This window comes from Mauremys reevesii, linkage group 3 (assembly GCF_016161935.1).
Source record: "Mauremys reevesii isolate NIE-2019 linkage group 3, ASM1616193v1, whole genome shotgun sequence".
In the NCBI taxonomy this organism is placed as follows: Eukaryota; Metazoa; Chordata; order Testudines; family Geoemydidae; genus Mauremys; species Mauremys reevesii.
The window spans coordinates 94057693-94075387 of NC_052625.1; the positions used below are offsets into that span (position 1 = coordinate 94057693).

Genomic DNA, 17695 nt, shown 5'->3' on the forward strand with positions numbered 1-17695 from the left:
GGTAGAGGCGGCCCAGAGGCAGACCCCCTATTACATGGGTTCATCAAGTCTGTTCTGACATTGGACTTTCAGGCCGTCAAGCCTTTGTGGTTGTGCAGGAATGGACCAAATGATGAATGATTGCTATGGCTGACTGTCTGGCTAAGCATTGAAGAAGAATATTTATCTCAGTGAGATGTTTTCAGCTGAAAGAGAATACCCGATGGAGATGAATACAGCCAGAAACAAGAGCTCTGAGATGTGTGAACTGCACTGTTCTTGTCAGTGGGTGCTCCTGTCCCCTCTCCCTCCTCCCCAGTGCTGGAGAGGATGTGCAAGCATTCCTGTTCTCAGCAACTGAACTCAGGCTATGTCTACACTACAAATTACACTGGTATAATTTACATTGCTCACGGTTGTGAATAATCCACATCCCTGAGCAACGTAAATTAAACCAACCTAAGCACTGATATAGACAGTGCTATGTTGGCAGGAGAGCTTCTCTCACCGACATAGCTACCACCTCTAGCAGAAGCAGGAGTTAGTAAACTGACAGGAGAGCTCTAACCCATCGGCATACAGTGTCTTCACCAGAAGCACTACAGTACCTCACCGATGCAGCAGTGCTGCTGTACATGATGTAGTGTAGATGCAGCCCCAGTCTCAGCAGTGCGAGCATGGCTGTTCTAATCTCCCCACCCAGAGGGCAGGGATTTCCCCAGATCCTGGCTGACGTGTGTGTGTGTGAGAGAGAGAGAGAATAGGGAGACTGATTCAGGCCCTCTTAAAGGGACAAGGCACCCAGATCCCAGCACAGATGAGGTGGGGGCTAGGGAGAGGGGCTCAGACATTCCCAGAAAGGCAAGTGTCCTCCAGAACCTGACTCACATAAGGAGGGCAGGGATGGGGGATGTCAACCCCTCATAGATGGTCAGCCCCCCGCCTAAATCCTGGCACACACATGAGGGTGGGGGCAGGGAACAGGACTCAGACACCCCCAGGAGGGAAGTGACCCTCAAATCCCAGATCACATGAGGAATATAGGGAGAGGAACTCACACCACCCCCAGAAAACAAGCCCCTTAGAAACTGGTTCACCCGAGGGAAGTAGAGAAGTATTAGACGCCCCACTGATGGGCAAAGGCCACCCCAGATCCTGGCACATACACACAAGTAAGTATCTCAGATCCTGGCACACACCCCTGGGGAGGGGAGGGTGGAAAATGTGGGGCTGACAGGTGCCCTTCCCCTAGTCTCCCCCAATACTCCTGTCACTTTCCGTCATGTCCCCCTCCAAGTGTCCTCACCTGTCCCATTCCCATAATGCCCCCCTCGATGCATCCCCAAACACCTCTTATCCATATTCCACCACTCCCTAAAATGCCCCTCCCCTACCAGCAAGCATTCACACTTCTAATTTTTTTTACAAAAATACTTTGATTGCATTCCCCCACACTTGCCCCAAGGGGGCGGACAGATTTTAGCGATATACCTTTCAACCTTTTCCAGTTTTCTGACCAAGGTGGGACTTAAGCTGACACTGGCTGGGTCAGGTTCAAAGGACTACAGGTTATCCCTTTGAACTATCCAGCTGGTGTGAAACTTGCAAGGCTAAAAATCCTGTGAACCACTCTGTCCATGCATGCTCAGCATAATCCATTTGTTGTAACAACAAGCACTCCAAAGGTGGATGCTCTAAACAGGAGAGCTAAAGTCTTTGGCTAATACAGTAAAACCTCCAAGTTGCAAACCTCGGGAATGGAGGTTGTTCATAACTCTGAAATGTTTATAACTCTGAACAAAAGGTTATGGTTGTTCTTTCAAAAGTTTACAACGGAACATTGTCTTAATACAATTTTACTGTGCAGAAGAAAAGTGCTGCTTTTAACCATCTTAATTTAAATGAAACAAGCACAGAAACAGTTTCCTTATGTTGGCAAATCTTTTTTTTAAACTTTCCCTTTATTTTTTTTAGTAGTATATGTTTAACACTGTACTGTACTGTATTTGCTTTTTTTCCCTCTGTTGCTGCCTTATTGTGTACTTCCAGTTCCAAATGAGGTGTGTTGGTGACCGGTCAGTTCGTAACTCTGGTGTTTATAACTCTGAGATTCTACTGGGATAAAGGGAGAAATTAAGGAAAATAAGGAAACTGCAGAGAAGCTGAAGGATTTTTTGCATTGGTCTCACCACAGAAAATATTAGGGAAATATCTAGCCCAGACCTACTCTGTTCAGGTAATACAGTTGAGGCACTGGTGGAGAGTGAGGTGTCAAAAGAGCAAATGCTGGAACAAACTGATATATTAAAGAGCAACGTGTCATTGAGTCCAGGTGGCATACATCCGAGAGTTCCGAGGGAGCTTAAGAATGAAGAGGCTGAGCTGCTCACAAAATATTCACCCTCTCATTAAAATCAACTACTGTAGCAGAGGACTACAGTAGGGAAACAAAAGTTGTACCCGTATCTTTTAAAAAGACACTGGGAGTGATCCTGGGAGTTACAGACCAGAGAGACATTTATGTGGATGATGGCATCTGCACTCACGTGGGATAGAATAAAATATTTTTCTTCATAAGGGATGTAAACCTTCCTGTTTCAGGGTGTAAGCTAACTCCAAACTAACTGAGGTTAGGGGGAAACTTCTATGTGCTAGTTATGCCATTATTGTTCGCTACAGAGTTTCTTGCACCTGTTCCTGAATCATCAGGTACTGACTCAGAGAGAAGTGATTGGACTAGATGGACTGCTGGTCTGATCCAGTGTGGCAATTCTTATTCTTCTAGGAATCTTGGGTTACATTCATCCTGGCACCTCCCTGCACTAGCCTGGCTCTCTGTGCTTTGGGGTTCGGGGAAGGAATTCATTTCATAAATGGCAGATTGTAGTAGCATTGCCCGCTCTCCCACTGGAACTCAGCTGAGTTGAATTAGTGCATTCCCCAGCCATGCTGGCCACACACCTTTTCAGGCCAGTGCTGCCACTTTTTGGCCACCCATTATGCTTTTGTGCCCCCTGAATTCTCTAACAGTGTCTATGTGCAGTGAGGTAAGAAAGAGATTTTGCTCTTCTAGTCAAGCTAGGAGAGAGCACTGAGATATTAAGCAGGTCTTTCATACTCCAGTAGAGGTCAGATACCTACCTACTGTAAGAAAGCTAATTCATTACAACATGATAGATTATAACAGTTTATTTGGAGCCCATTATATAAATCACTTAAATGTGTATTTACATAACATTCATATTAATTACCATGAAACACGTAATGACTCTGTCTGAGCTGTTCCAGTTTATCTTGTAAATATGTATTTAAGCAATTTTTGTAACAGGTAATATTTAATCGATAGACCCTAGCAGCTCATCTATCATGCCAAAGCTTTGTATGAAAAGTGGGTTTTGAACTGGATAGAACTTAATGGATCCTTTGGAAAACCACTTAATGTGTTACATTAATAATGTGGAAACTGCACACCGTTAATAGGGAAATGCCATTAAAAACCTTATTGTGACCTGCCTAGCGGTAGCTCTCCATATTGTCACAAGTTTTTTATTTTTTTGTGAGGCAAGGAAGTCATTGTATTACTCAGCAGTGACACCTGTGGCAAGTTAAGGAGCTGAACTGACAGACTGCAAGGGGCTCCTATCTGACTCTTTCTTGCCCCTCCCCCTAAAAATAGTGGTGAAATCTATCTATGTACGGTATTTATATTGCCATACATAGTATATAGTAGTACTAATATATACACTGTAGTAACTGAGTACCATGCAATCTCAAGCCCCGCTAGTATGAGTCTGTCTACCAGGGCTGGGAGGCTCAGTCCGAGCTGCAGTGTAGACATACCCTGGAAGTCTACTTGCTGTAGTGAGTGTGTACTATCTGACCCCCTCTGGAAAGCTGCCTTCAAGTTCTAGCCGAAGTCACAGGTAAACATTAGGGGCCAATAGCTGATCCAATAAGAGATATTGTCTCATCCACCTTGTCTCTCTAATATTGACACAGTTTAAGTGGGTAGCTGCATTGACATCAGAGAGACTGTTTCATGAATAAAGTAAGCAGGATTTGTTCCTAGTCTAGTAATGTAACACTATCACTCATTTGTCCCACATCGCAAGACCATCATGCAGTTTGCACTGATTAGCAGTCACTGCTCAAAAGAGGCTCATGACTGAAATAGTAGGGAAGTGTCAGGTCAGGGTTGTAATGGATTGACAGAGCTTTGAAGGGAGTTTTGTACATCACTGGGTCTAACCAACACTGCTAGTCTCTTGCTTTCATAAGCACTAAATTCACTTACAATTTTTAAAAAAAAGTATGACTGCCTCCATTGGAGCTTTTGCAATTTGTTGTGTAATGTAGGCTTTGGTTAATTTTTTTAAAAAAAGTCTCTTGTCAGGGCGGCTCTATGTATTTTGCCGCCCCAAGCACAGCAGGCAGGAGGCTTTCGACGGCCCACCTGCGGGAGGTTCGCCGATCCCGCACCTTTGGCGTCCCCGCCGCCAAATTACCGCCGAATCCGCGGGACCGGCGGATCTCCCGCAGGTGCGCCGCCGAAGGCAGCCTGACCGTCAGACTGCCCCCCCCGCAGCTTGCTGCCCCAGGCACGCGCTTGGCGCACTGGTGCCTGGAGCCGCCCCTGTCTCCTGTGCAATAACAATTCTCATGTGCAATAAATAATCAGTAGACACTACTCACTTGCAAAATGTCTTTGTTTCACAGATTATTGTATGCAGTGTAGTTGTAGCCATGTTAGTCCCAGGATATTACAGAGACGAGGTGGGTGAGGTAATATCTTTTATGGGACCAACTTCTGTTGGTGAGAGAGACAAGCTTTCGAGCCACACAGAGCTGAAGATGACCTGAACAAGAGCTCTGCTGGCTCGAAAACTTGTCTCTCTCACCAACACAAGTTGGTTCAATAAAAGATATTACCTCTCAGACCTTGTCTTTCTTTGTTTCACAGAGACAGTTTTTGAGTTGCCCAGTTGCAGCCCCCGCCCCCAACTTTCATATCTGTAAAAGATGAACCAATCTTTTTCTCTTTTTCTCTTTTTGCCAGTTAGTACAAAAATGTTATGAGCTGGCATGAATATTAATTTGGGGTGAATTTTTTTACAACAATTATAAATCCCTGACAAATGTGGCAAACCACCCTTAAGTACAGTAGTGATGCTGAGGGCTGTTCTAATAAAGTAATCTACAATATGGTTATCTTTCTTGAAAAACTGCTTTCCCAAAACAGCTTAGCACATTAACCACATCTGAAACACAGTTGCAATTATACACACATCAGAAAACATGTAAGAACTGCCTTTTTAGTCCAGAGTTATAAAGATGTTGCAGTAACTTTGTGATCTTGTATTACCTATGCACCATGAAGCCTGTAAAAGGAAAAAAGAAAGAAGGCATCAGCCATTGGAAGGTTGCTCATAGGTGAACTTTGGCTGCCTTTTACAGCATTAATTTTGCTCTCTGTGAACTGCACTTGATACCCTTGTACAGTCTAGAGAATTTTCTACATCTCTGACTGGCCTACATGGTTATTTGAGACTGATTTGCACTTCAAAGGTGATGTGCTGTGAAAAAAAATAGTTCATTGAGGCTCTGATGAACAGTACTCTGGGCTAACTCATTCAATGACTTGTCACAAGAGTACGCCTTGCTCATGCAAGTAGTTCCACTGAGGTCAATGGAACCACTTGTATGAGTAAAGATAGCAAGATCAGGAACTACAGCAGAGTGGGAAGGATACACTATTTTAAATAAAAAGAACAAGAGTATTTGCGGCACGTTAGAGACTAACAAATTTATTTGGGCATAAGCTTTCACAGGCCAATGGGTTTTAGCCCATGAAAGCTTATGCCCAAATAAATTTGCTAGTCTCTAAGTTGCCACAAGTACTCCTCGTTCATTTTGCTGATACAGACTAACACGGCTACCACTCTGAAGCCTGTCACTATTTTAAATGTAATCTTTCTTTCTTTCATCTATTTGGCTACTGAATTTATGGACCTAAAGATCCTGCAACTACTGCTGGGATTTCAATATAACTCAGATCCTTGTTACTTACTTCTGACATAATGTTTAGTCTCGGTGGTATGAGCCAAGACTACTGGAACCTTGTTTCCCAAGGTACAAACCAATCCAGCCAAGACAAAATAGTATGAACAATCCTGATATTCACTATACAGCAATGATAATACTTCAGAAGTAGTCAGACCTCTTCACCTCATTAGGGCTCTGATTTTACAGTCATACTCAGGCAAATCTCCCATTAATTTTAACCCTTATTAGAAATTCTATTTGAAAATTTTAATCTAGTTCTATTTGTCCAGCTAGGTTTTAGAAGAGAATAATATGCCAGTCTATAGGATTCTGAGGCTACTGTTATCCTGTAGACCAACAGAAATCAACAGACTGGTTATCCAGTAGAGATCAGTTGAATTAGCCCTAGGAAATGGAATTTTTCCTGAGTAAGGACTGTAGGATCAGTTATTATCTGTTCCGCAGTTTAAATGGAAGCATAAAAGAAGGGAAGAGTTCCCTTCTGGAACAGTCCAGTGGACATCTTAATAAGGATGAAACCAGTAGGATTGTTGTAATAGGGTTCTTTTATGGAGGCACTGATAGTGGCTCCACATTAAGACTGCATCAGATTTTTTAGAAATTGCTCTTGAAACATAGAATTTAATAGAAAGTGATATCCTCCAGGTCTGGTCTGTTTCCTTTCATTCCTTATTTGTGAAACCCCTCACAACCAGAGATGATGATGATTTCTATTGTGACAGTGCACAGTGTTCCCAGTCAGGATTGGGGGCATATTGTGATAGGTGATATATGAGCACATAAGAGTTTACAGTATATGAGGAGCTCCACATCTCTTTCTGTTTTCAAGACTACTGTGATACATTGGAGAGCCTGCTTTTTAGCTCATATTATATTTATTATTCTGTTTCGGCATTGTAGTTTTCATTGTAAAATGGAGTGAGACAAGGGTGACCAGATGTCCCGATTTTATATATAGGCTTTTTCTTATATAGGCTCCTATTAACCCCCACCCTGTCACGATTTTTCACACTTGCTATCTGGTCACCTTAAGTGAGACATTAGGTGGTGTGAATGATCCTATATTCTTCCATGCATTTTAGTGTACTAAAATCAGTGATTTCACAACTTCCTCCTCAGTATTTTAATAGGCAAAAATGTTTGGGTTCAGCTAAAGCAACCCTTATGGAAAAGTTCTACAGAACTCAATAAAAACAATAACCTTTCTATTTATTTATCTAGTTATTTGAACTATCCTACTGAATTTAACAGAGTGAAATCTCTGTCATACAATTCTATAAGATGGTTCAAAACCAGACCAGACCTGGAGGATATGCCAGCAGGTCGAGGGAAGTGACTATTCCCCTCTATTTGGCAGGGTGAGGCCACATTTGGAGTATGGTGTCCAGTTTTGGTCCCCCTAATACAGAAGGGATGTGGACAAATTTGAGAGAGTCCAGTGGAGGGCCACGGAAATGATTAGGCTGCTGGGGCACATGACTTATGAAGAGAGGCTGAGGGAACTGGGAACTAAATAAGTCTGTAGAAGAGAAGAGTGAAGGGGGATTTGATAGCAGCCTTCAGCTACCTGAAGTGGGGTTCCAAAGAGGATGGAGCTAGGCTGTTCTCAGTGGGGGCAGATGACAGAACAAGGAGTAACGGTCTCAAGTTGCAAGGCGGGAGGTCTAGGTTGGATATTAGGAAATACTATTTCACTAGGAGGGTGGTGAAGCACTGGAATGAGTTACCTAGGGAGGTGGTGGAATCTCCATCCTCAGAGGTTTTTAAGGTCAGGCTTGACAAAGCCCTGGCTGAGATGATTTAGTTGTTGTTGGTCCTGCTTTGAGCAGGGGGTTGGACTAGATGACCTCCTGAGGTCTCTTCCAACCTTAATCTTCTTGATTCTATGATATCATTTTCTATTAAATTCTGTATTTTAAGAGCAATTTCTAAAAAATGATGCTGCCTTAACTGTGGAGCCGCTATCAGTGCCTCCATAAAAGAACCCTATTACAACAACCCTACTGGTTTAATCCTTATTAAGATGTTCCATAAGGGAACTCCTCCCTTCTTTTATGATGCTAAACTAAGTGGGATGTCAGAGTTTCATAAGACTATGTAATCTAGCTAAAATACCTCATACTTATAGGAACTATGGGGTTGATATTTTGCTTTGCCTTAACCACATTTCTACTTTCCAAGGACCACAAACCTTGTTGGCCCAGTGGGACAATGTCCTGCTATTTGCCTTTTGGAGACTTCAGATTTTTATGCAATAAAAATGTGTCACAAAAAATGGCTCTAGTCAGCCAGCCTCCTCTAGATCCTCCACTCACCGGGAGCTGCCTTGATCACCTGACTCCTTCCTTTTGTTGGCGGTGTCATGTTAGCCATCCAGTTCAACTTGGAAGATAGACATTGGAAAGGCCAGATGGAACCTTTGAGTGTGAGATGAAGTGGGGGAACTGGCCATCTCTTCTTGCAGGATGTTTAGGAGAGCTGGGTGCTACTCAGGTCCGAATTTATGAGGATGTCTACTTCAGGCTCACAGATGCCATACAGATGGGTGCCACATAAGAACCTATATAAATAGCTAGCTAGATGTTGGTGATATCTCAGTAATGATCTCCCAGTTGGGCTAGTATTACTTAGGAAGGCAACGAGCACAAATTTAATTTTATTTACACATTGTGACCAATTTTTACCCACTCAGATTAATTATAAAATGCAATTTTTTAAACAGTGAGGGTAACCAAGGGATGTGGGGGATTCTCTATCACTGGAAGTCTTTAAATCAAGATTGGATAGCTTTATAAGAGATATACAGTATTATAATTCCTCCACAAGTTATGGGGCTTGATATAGAAATTACTGGGTGAAATTCTATAGACAGGAGATCAGACTAGATGATCATAATAGGTCTCTTCTGGCCTTAAAATGTATGGCTCTTTAGAAAATCCAACAAGATAATGACAATGTGTGTAACACACAAATTTCTGTCTAAGGTTTTTATATGAATTGTCATAAATCATAAACCTGTCTACAAATTGTGAAAATACTGTTTCCATATTCTGTTGTGCTGCTATTATGAACTAACTTTTAAAAAATACTGCTGGTAAGTAAGTTGAGAGAGGCTACAAAAGCGCCTATCCATTCAAACAGTGTTGGAAAGGCACTAATTGCTCTAAACTAGCTTCAGTGAAGTGCAGAGCAAGAGAACAGATAACAGGGAAATGTATTAGTTGCTTTTATTGCAACATAAAGGACTGTGGTGAGGGATTAGATTTTTCTTTTCAGCAAAGGAACTGACTTACTTCCCCCCCCCCCCTTTGCTATAGTTCAAGAATCTCAAGATACTCAAAACAATTTGGCAGCATCAGCAGCACAGTTTGACAACACACAGAGTGGCACAGTGCTGCCCTGAAGACTAGTTTCCTGACGCCCTTTAAAGATTACAATTTATGAGTGCACTGTATGCTGAGAACATTTTAATGGGAACATACAGGAAAACAAACACAGATGGCTGCAATTGCTTTATTTTTTCTAGTGGGTAATCGGCACTTGTAATAAGTCACACAGTTATTGGGGATAATACTGTTACTTGGGCATAAATCACAGACGTTTTCTTTATAAGGTTCGCTCAGTAAATGCCATGTAACTACATATGAATTACATGCTGCCACTCATTCCTTAGGATTAGATCCAATAAAAACTCCATCTGATTTCTTTACCAGGTTATCACACCTGGGTTATGTAAAAGTATTTCTTGTGAGGGTCAATCATTTGTGAAAGCATCTGGAAAGAATGTGATACTGAATCTGTTCCTTTGAAATAACAGATCATATTTGCCAGGGAATTTTGGCCAGATTTTAATGTAGGTGATAATACTATACTAATGGTCCTCTTCTGAGCAGGGATTATCTTTTTGTTCGGTGTTTGTACAGCACCTAGCAGAATGCAATCTTATGCACTACCACATGGCAAATAACAAACAAACAAACAAATAAATAATGGCTTATATGCCTTCTATTGCTTGGCACAGAGGGAAGAAAGATCATTTGAATATATTCTACACTAGGGCTGAGTAAAAAGCAAATATTATCTGCTTCTGTGGATCCCGGTCACAGATCAGGATCCCATTGTGCTAGGCGTAGTGCTTAATTTGTACTAAGCCTTGTCAGGGCTGCACACCCAGCACCTCTAGTCTTGGCAGTTCATAGATCCCGGCACTTCTGGGCTTTCCACATCAGTTATTAAAATTTAAAAAATTGCTTGAGCCCGGGCACCTAATTTCTTGAGCCCCGGCACCTCTTTCATTACAAATTAAGCACTGACTAGGTGTTGTACAAATGGAACAAAAGACAGTCCCCGCACCAAAGAGCTTACAGTCCAAGACAAAAGATGACAGATGGAAACTGCGAACAGACTGGGGTGCACTAGGAAAAATGGAGATTAAATTCTTCAGCATGAAAAGATCACAACACAGCGAGCTGCCTAACCATTGCCAGTTTTTTGTAGGCAAGTGGAGACTTGTTCCTCCATCATCTCATAGCCATTGGAATCTCCTCTGATAACTCAATATGGATCGTACACTGATAAATATGATGCTGTCAAAGGCAATTGTAATTATAGAATGTGTTAACACTGTTTAAAATGGAAACCCAAATATTCAAAAGAAGAAGAGTGAAGTAACATCAAATATATAGTCATCAACTAAATGACTATCAACTGCCTAATAAGATTTTGTGTGCACTACTAGTGAGCTTTATTCCAGTGAAAGATAGAGAAAAGCTCCACAAAACACGCACACAAGCTTTCTTTGAAATTATGTCCTAACTCAGGAGGTGGCTATCCAGTGTGAAAGGGAATAAGAGAAACCACTTGGCCACTTTATTTTCACCATTTGTCTCCTCCTTGTTCTCTCTGTGGGACTGAGAGAATTTGTCTTCACTCCTATCTTGCCATTCTGATGGGTTAATGTGAAAAGCATACACAAATTAGCATATACAAATGCACATGACTGTCAGCAATTGACTTCAGTATTTGTCTGGGGCATTACCTTACCCCCTTCGCAAACCTTGTGGCCATTAAGTCTAAGGTCTGCTATCATAGATATATGTTTAGTCATTAAAAGGACATCTTCAATTTCACAGTCACACTTTTGTCCAACATTTTTTACCTTCTCTTGTTGCAAGTAACACCTCAGAATGCTTAACTCAAAGAGGTTAAAAGAATTTTTTTTTTGTTGTTCAGCATGTTTACTTTGTGTCTTTGATATCACTTTGTAGAGTCAGTTTCAATTTCCCTTGTTAGGTCAAATACTAAGTCATTTTCTTCTGTTTGTGTAGATCTGACTGGAAAACCATAACAATTGGCAGTGCACTCAGCCGTGGGTATAAGTGCTTGAAACTACTTTACATTCAGTTTTTAAGAGTGACTAGATTTGAAGATGACTGATTCCCTTTAAGGGAATTTCTCCCTTTGGGTTCTGCAACAGACATAGACCAGTATAATTACAAACAACTTCAAAACCCATCTCCTTGGTCAAAACCATTATGGAGTTATTATTCAAGCCTCTTCAGATGGCTTGGGTTAAATGACCGATGTAGAAATCTTTTCCCATCTGTAGGTTCTTTTCTTTTACCAATGGAACAGTTAGGAGTTATCCAACTTGGGGGGGGGGGCAATAAATCCCTGCCCTATTGCATGATGCATGTGCATCTGGTACTTCTGACCTGCATTTCAGTGGGACTTTCACACATCCAGATGAACTTCAGAAAGGCAGCAGACTTTTGCCTGCAGTTGCACCTTCTGGCCAGATGGAACTGCTCTGGAACCCGCTAAGCAGGCAGCCTGGTGCCTCCTATCACACTGTTCTCCCTAATCACAGCAGAAAGTAGCAGCCAGGAGGTGTGGTGGCGGTAGTGGAAACTTCAGGAGAAGGTGTGGGGATGTAGTAGCAGCCTAAGGCAAGGGGCCAATACCAGCCACAGAGTCTCCCACACTGCTACAGTCCACCCTCTTGTTTCCCCCCACCATGCCCTCCCTAGCCACTGTCTCCTCCTCTTAGGCATTTGCCAACATGCACTCAGACCCAGCACCCACCCACATCCTATCAGCACCAACAGTCTCTCAGCACCCACCCACACCCAGATGTCCTAGCACCTCCCAGACACCTCTCAAGCACCCTCTACCTACCCTAGCCAGAGCTGCCAAGTTTTGCACAGAATCATGTCTTACCCCTGCCACTGCTTGGGGCAGGCTTTATTGCCCATGACCTGAAAGTTATGATGATATACAAATTATTTAGAAATGTATTAATTAATTCATTAGATAATTTTCAAAAAAGGTCACATGGAGCTAAACAAAACTCAGCAGCTAGCCATATATCCTCTTTGCCCCTGCTCTGTTGCTTCAAAGGGACTGTAGGGTAGGTGTGAGCCCTGCCCATTGGCAATACTACTGTAGCAATTTCGTGCCACTCCCCACGGGATACTCCACTATAGGCAGCATTCTGGGGTGGATTGGAGGCGGAGCAGAGGGCAACCCTAGTCCCCAGCTCCACAAGGCCTAGCAGGGGCCAAGCTGGTCCCTGGCAGCTCTAAGATCAGGACGTTGAAAGCCACCTTCCTTCTGTCCAATTGATTTAATTCTTATACAACAGGAGATAAAAATCACAGAGAGCGAGCGAGCCCGTGTCACAGATGTCACTGTCGTTTTTTGTGCCGGATGTCTGGCTGATATTCAGAGCTGTCAGAGTACCAACCCACATGGTACTGTGTTCTGACGTTGAAGGATGTGGTCTCCCTGCTGACTTTTTATGTCGGCGGTAGGGTTGTTTAAACAGTTTTCACTGATGTTTCCTTAGTCAGATGAGTTTCCACCAGCAACCGAGGTTAAAGCTTCTGCCTCTTTCCTGACTCTGCTCTTTTACTCCCTGGTTTGATAAACAGGGGTGGGAACAGGGCACTTAACATAAGGAGAAATGAAAGGAATTATCAAGCAGCAAGTGGATAAAACCAAAGGAGCAGCACACGCTGTTGGTTCCTACATTTCAGAGAGAGATTGTGAGTCACACACTCCAAACACGTTTACTCCACACATATGTGACTTATACCTAGAATGCATCAAACTTTTTATAGCTGCTCCCACTTGCTGCAGTGTCACCTGCTGGTGAGGTCAAAGTAGGCAGCTACACACTCCTCCGCTCCAAACTAAACAAAGTCACCAAGCCATTGAAAACTCCTACAGATGTTTCCTCTCTGAAGGCAAAAGGATATTTTTCTCCCCTCCCGCCCTCTCTCCTTCACACCAAAGAACAAATCCTATGCCTGACTGAGTTCCTACGACCTCGGATTAATTGGCTCTAATGCAAATATTCATGGCTGTGTGGGGGATGTTGCTGAGTGCATAATGGTTACTGTATTTGCTTGCATGAGGTTACTCCACTTCAGCTGTGTAATTCGTTGCTTTATAAAGTGCTTTGCAACGCACTACAGTACAGGAAGCTAATCATATGCTGTAGCAGAAAATACAGCAGAGGTTCAGCCAGTTGTTGCTGGTCTCCTAACACCAAACCTGAAGTTCTTAGTTCTTCTGGGAAAAATCCCAGGGAAGTAAATGGCTGTTTTGCCTGAATGAGGATAGCAAGATTGGCCCCTAAGGAAGAAGCTGTAGTACCATCAGCATCTCTAGAACTTCTTTCAGCAGGGTCTTTGTGGAATTTCCTTTAATTCCTTTTCAGACAAAATCATTTTTTCCCTTCCCTCACACTCTGATTTTTTCTTCTTCCTTTTGGGCAACTATGAAAAGATGCACATTGCTATGCCTAGAGTTAAGGAAGCACAAAAATTTCCATTCTAAGAGGGTCATTTTCAGTTGCTTATGTTTGTGGCTGAAATTTAGCACATTCATACTTGGTCCAGGCACAATTTTGACTTGAAAATTTGAGACAAAATGGTCGCAGCCTTTTCAAGAACAAAGAAAGTTTTAAAAAATACATTTTTCCTACTGTAATTTTAGTGGAATTTTTTGAACAGCTCTCACATTGTCAAGGTTACATGGTAGAAACTTGAAATTTGGCAGGAAGATGGCTGGTAGGTTGCAGATATCTCTTTTCTGGTCTGGTGACAAGTGGTTGTCACTTGTCAATGTTACAACAGTTGTAAAAATGTTCCTTGCGTATACACACTGTTTTGTAGTACAATCCCTTAATAGCCTGCTGATATTTTTTTGGTGCTGTACATTTGGGTGTAGCTCAGGAAAGCTCACAGGAGGTGCTATAACTTTTTCTTGGACCAATGAGGTAACAGGAAGGGAAGTAGTGATTCCAAGATCAGTGATATAAAAAGGTGTGTGTGGAATAGGGCAATGGCTCTCACCTCCCTGGTTGCACATATTTCACAATAAAGTACAGGACAGTCTACCACTGACTAGCAAAAAGTTGAACTTGGCGGATTTCCTTCCCCTCCCCCCATTTTCTATTTAATGTAAGAAATACCATTTAGTAAGGAAATGCCAGAATTAAGCTTGCCTACACCTTAATTCTGCTCCCTTGTTTGTATGTATTATGATAACATCTTTTTAGATTGTGATGTAATATTTGGGGGTTGCAGAACTTCTACCTCATTCATTTTGCACATGGAATGGAGAATGAGGCAAGTTTTTATAGTGTATTGCTCTGCTGTCCAGAGCACCCCTTCCTCACTCTGCAGAAGTTGCATGATGTATCATGAATGAAACTAGTGTCTGTAACAGGCAATATGGCATGTCATGGATGCAGGAAAGTATATAAGAGCCCACCCTGGAATTTGGTAACCTTGGCTTCATTTATTCAGTGGAGGAACCCCAGTCTGCCAGTCAGGAACTTGCTAGTGCTTTTCGTTGTTGCTAGTCCTGCTGGAAAATGGATGCAAATTATTCTAGTCTAGCTGTAGCCATAATGACTATTTAAATACCAACATTAGTAAATGTACAACATTAGCAACTGTAGTGCTGGCCATCTTAGCCATTCTGAGACTTTGAGCAGATCAAGAATTGTAAGCAGAATTTGAATATCATACTTATTTCTCCCATCCCATCCCTTATATCATCATATTAGGCAATTAACAATAATAATACCTAGCTCTAATATAACACTTTTCACTTGTAGATCTCAAATTGCTTAACAAAGGAGGTCATTATCATTATCCCCATTTTCCAGATGAAGAAACTGAGGCACGGATAGGTGATGTAACTTGCACAAGGTCATCCATCAGGCCAATGGCCGAACTGGGAATAGAATGCAGATTTCCTCCCTCCCAGGCTAGGTCCCTTCCAGTAGGTCAGTGGTTCTTAACCAGGAGGCTGGGGCCCTCTGCGAGGCTGCGAGCAAGTTTCAGGGGGGTCTGCCAAGCATGGCTGGCATTAGACTCGCTAGGGCCCAGCATGGGACTGCAGCCTGGGGCCCTGAGCCCCACCGCCTGGGGCTGAAGCCGAAGCCTGAGCAACTTAACTTTGCATTGCCCCCGTGGGTGTGGGACCCTGGGTGTTTGTCCTCCTTGCTACCCCCTAATGCCAGCCCTGGCTTTTATGTGCAGAGAAACACTTGTTGTGGCATATCTGGGCTGTGGAGTTTTTATAGCTTGCTGGGGAAAGGGGGGGCTCAGAAAGAAAAAGGCTGAGAACCCCTGCAGTAGATCACACTGCCTCCCATTAAAACAGAGTGTTTAAAAATCCATCAGTCGCCATTTCATTTTATTTTATTTTATTGATTTTTGTATTTCATTCAATGTGAACAGCTAAGTTAGTCTCATCTGTTTCACTTTCTGTTTGGAGTCACTATTTGGTTCTCATGCAGTAGCACAAACACTGTGGTGCTTGTGTTTCCAACATGCAGAGACAATGACTATGTTAAAAAAATACAAAACAGATGTTTTCTTCTGATAGGCATCATGCTGTAAGAAAACTCCGGAGGATGTAAGGACATGAATAAGAATATATTTGTGCATGTGTCCCTCTCTGATCAGCCAGAGCTTGTTAAGGAAATGCTGTGCATGGTAGAGAACTGATTTAGCACACTGCCGCAGCTGGACTGGCAAATGATTGCCTGCAGGGGCAGCACAGGGAAAATAATTTAAAGCAATTGCAAACAAAATCTTACTTTCTTTTAACAGGTCACAGCTGGGGAAGCAAGAGGAGGTAGCCAGCAACATGAGTGAGGAGGTTCACATACAGAGTTAGGGAATCAGGACTGCAAGGTATAGAAGGGAAGCAATACGTACCACAGAGATGACTGGAAAATGGATCAAGGAAAGCAGCAGATGGTTAGCAGTAAGATCCATTTGGACATGATTACAGGTTCAGGAATTGAATTGGATCTCCTGATCTGCATTCATTTCCCCAAGTGCCAAATGGGAATTTTGTATTTGTGTCAGTTCAAAATTCAAATTCAACTCTGCTAGCTGGATTTTGTAATTCCACCTGTGTTACCATGAATGGAAAGGTTGATCACTGACCCCAATGATAAAACCTTAAAATCTGCACTGCATTCAAGGATGATTAGAGCCACTAATCACACTTTCCCCAAAGTTGTTAGCGTCTTCAGTCCAAACACCCAATTGGAGTTGGTTTGTTTATGAGTTTCAATTAAGTCCATGTTTTCGATCACATTTCTCTTTTCTGGCTCCTGCTACCACTGGCTGGTTGAAGTCAGAGGTAGGGGCATTGGTATCGTGATATGTGGGGCCAAGTGGTGCTCAGGATGCTCATAAGCAGTATCTCAGCAAAGCTGATGTAAAGCACTTTAGTTTCACCTCTGCCTTCCTCCTCATCCAAGGAGCCAGCCTGGGGAGGCAGAGGGAGTGTGGAAGTGTTGAGTGGTAGGACTGACCTGAGTAGCCTGACACCAGCTGCTGGAAAGGGGACTGTAAAGAACAGTGGAAAGGGGGAGGAAGCAGTTTGGGGCAGAAGGAGGAGGGTGTCTGGTTGCTGCCACTGCAACAATGAGAGAGGTGAAGGAGATAGTACATCTTCTCCCCTTTTATGGTTGCAGGTCTGAAGAAGCACCACTCAGCTGTCCAGGAGCTCCTCTGATGGGTTTGCCCCTTCCCAATTTACAAGGAGAACAAAGCCGATCCTCTGCAGGTTTTTACTGACAGTCAGTCTATCCAGCTGTCCAGCAACATACAATATGTATAAACAAGTCGTATGCTTCTGTGCATTCATCTGTATTGTACATCAATGTATCTGCAGATTAACTGGGATCTCCTAGCTAGTTGCCAGTGTAGTTCTCAGTCACCAGGGCTAGACAATCGTGTACTGAACAGAGTGTTCACTGCAGGGGAGATAGCTTATTGTGTAAACTTCCCCTATGTAGTATATAAATTTGTAGTTTAAAAAATTATCTCATGTTCTGCATTTAATTTATTCATTAGTAAATGACATTGAATCTAGAGATTAACCCTCCCCAGTTTATATAATGACTGTAAACTACATAACCCATCAATCCACTTACTAAATCAATTGTTAATAGATAAACACAAGACCAGATTGTGACTGACCCTCATGCTGCTATGTAGGAAGGGCAGGATTCAAGGAGCTGCGTCTTCGTGTGCATCCCATGCAAGGGCCGGTGACTGACACAGAAACTGCTCCCTTTATTCAATCCCAAGGGTACATGTTGCCCACAAGGAAG

At 42.7% G+C, this 17695-nt stretch overlaps 1 long non-coding RNA gene across 1 annotated transcript in view; it reads left to right on the forward strand.

Moving 5' to 3' along the window:
* LOC120400634 overlaps positions 1-17404 on the forward strand; it is a 36918-nt gene extending 19514 nt beyond the window's left edge. The window contains exon 3 of the long non-coding RNA XR_005595938.1: positions 17054-17404. This is a non-coding gene — a long non-coding RNA (uncharacterized LOC120400634). The remainder of the gene's footprint in view (positions 1-17053) is intronic.
* The last annotated feature ends 291 nt before the right edge of the window (positions 17405-17695 follow it).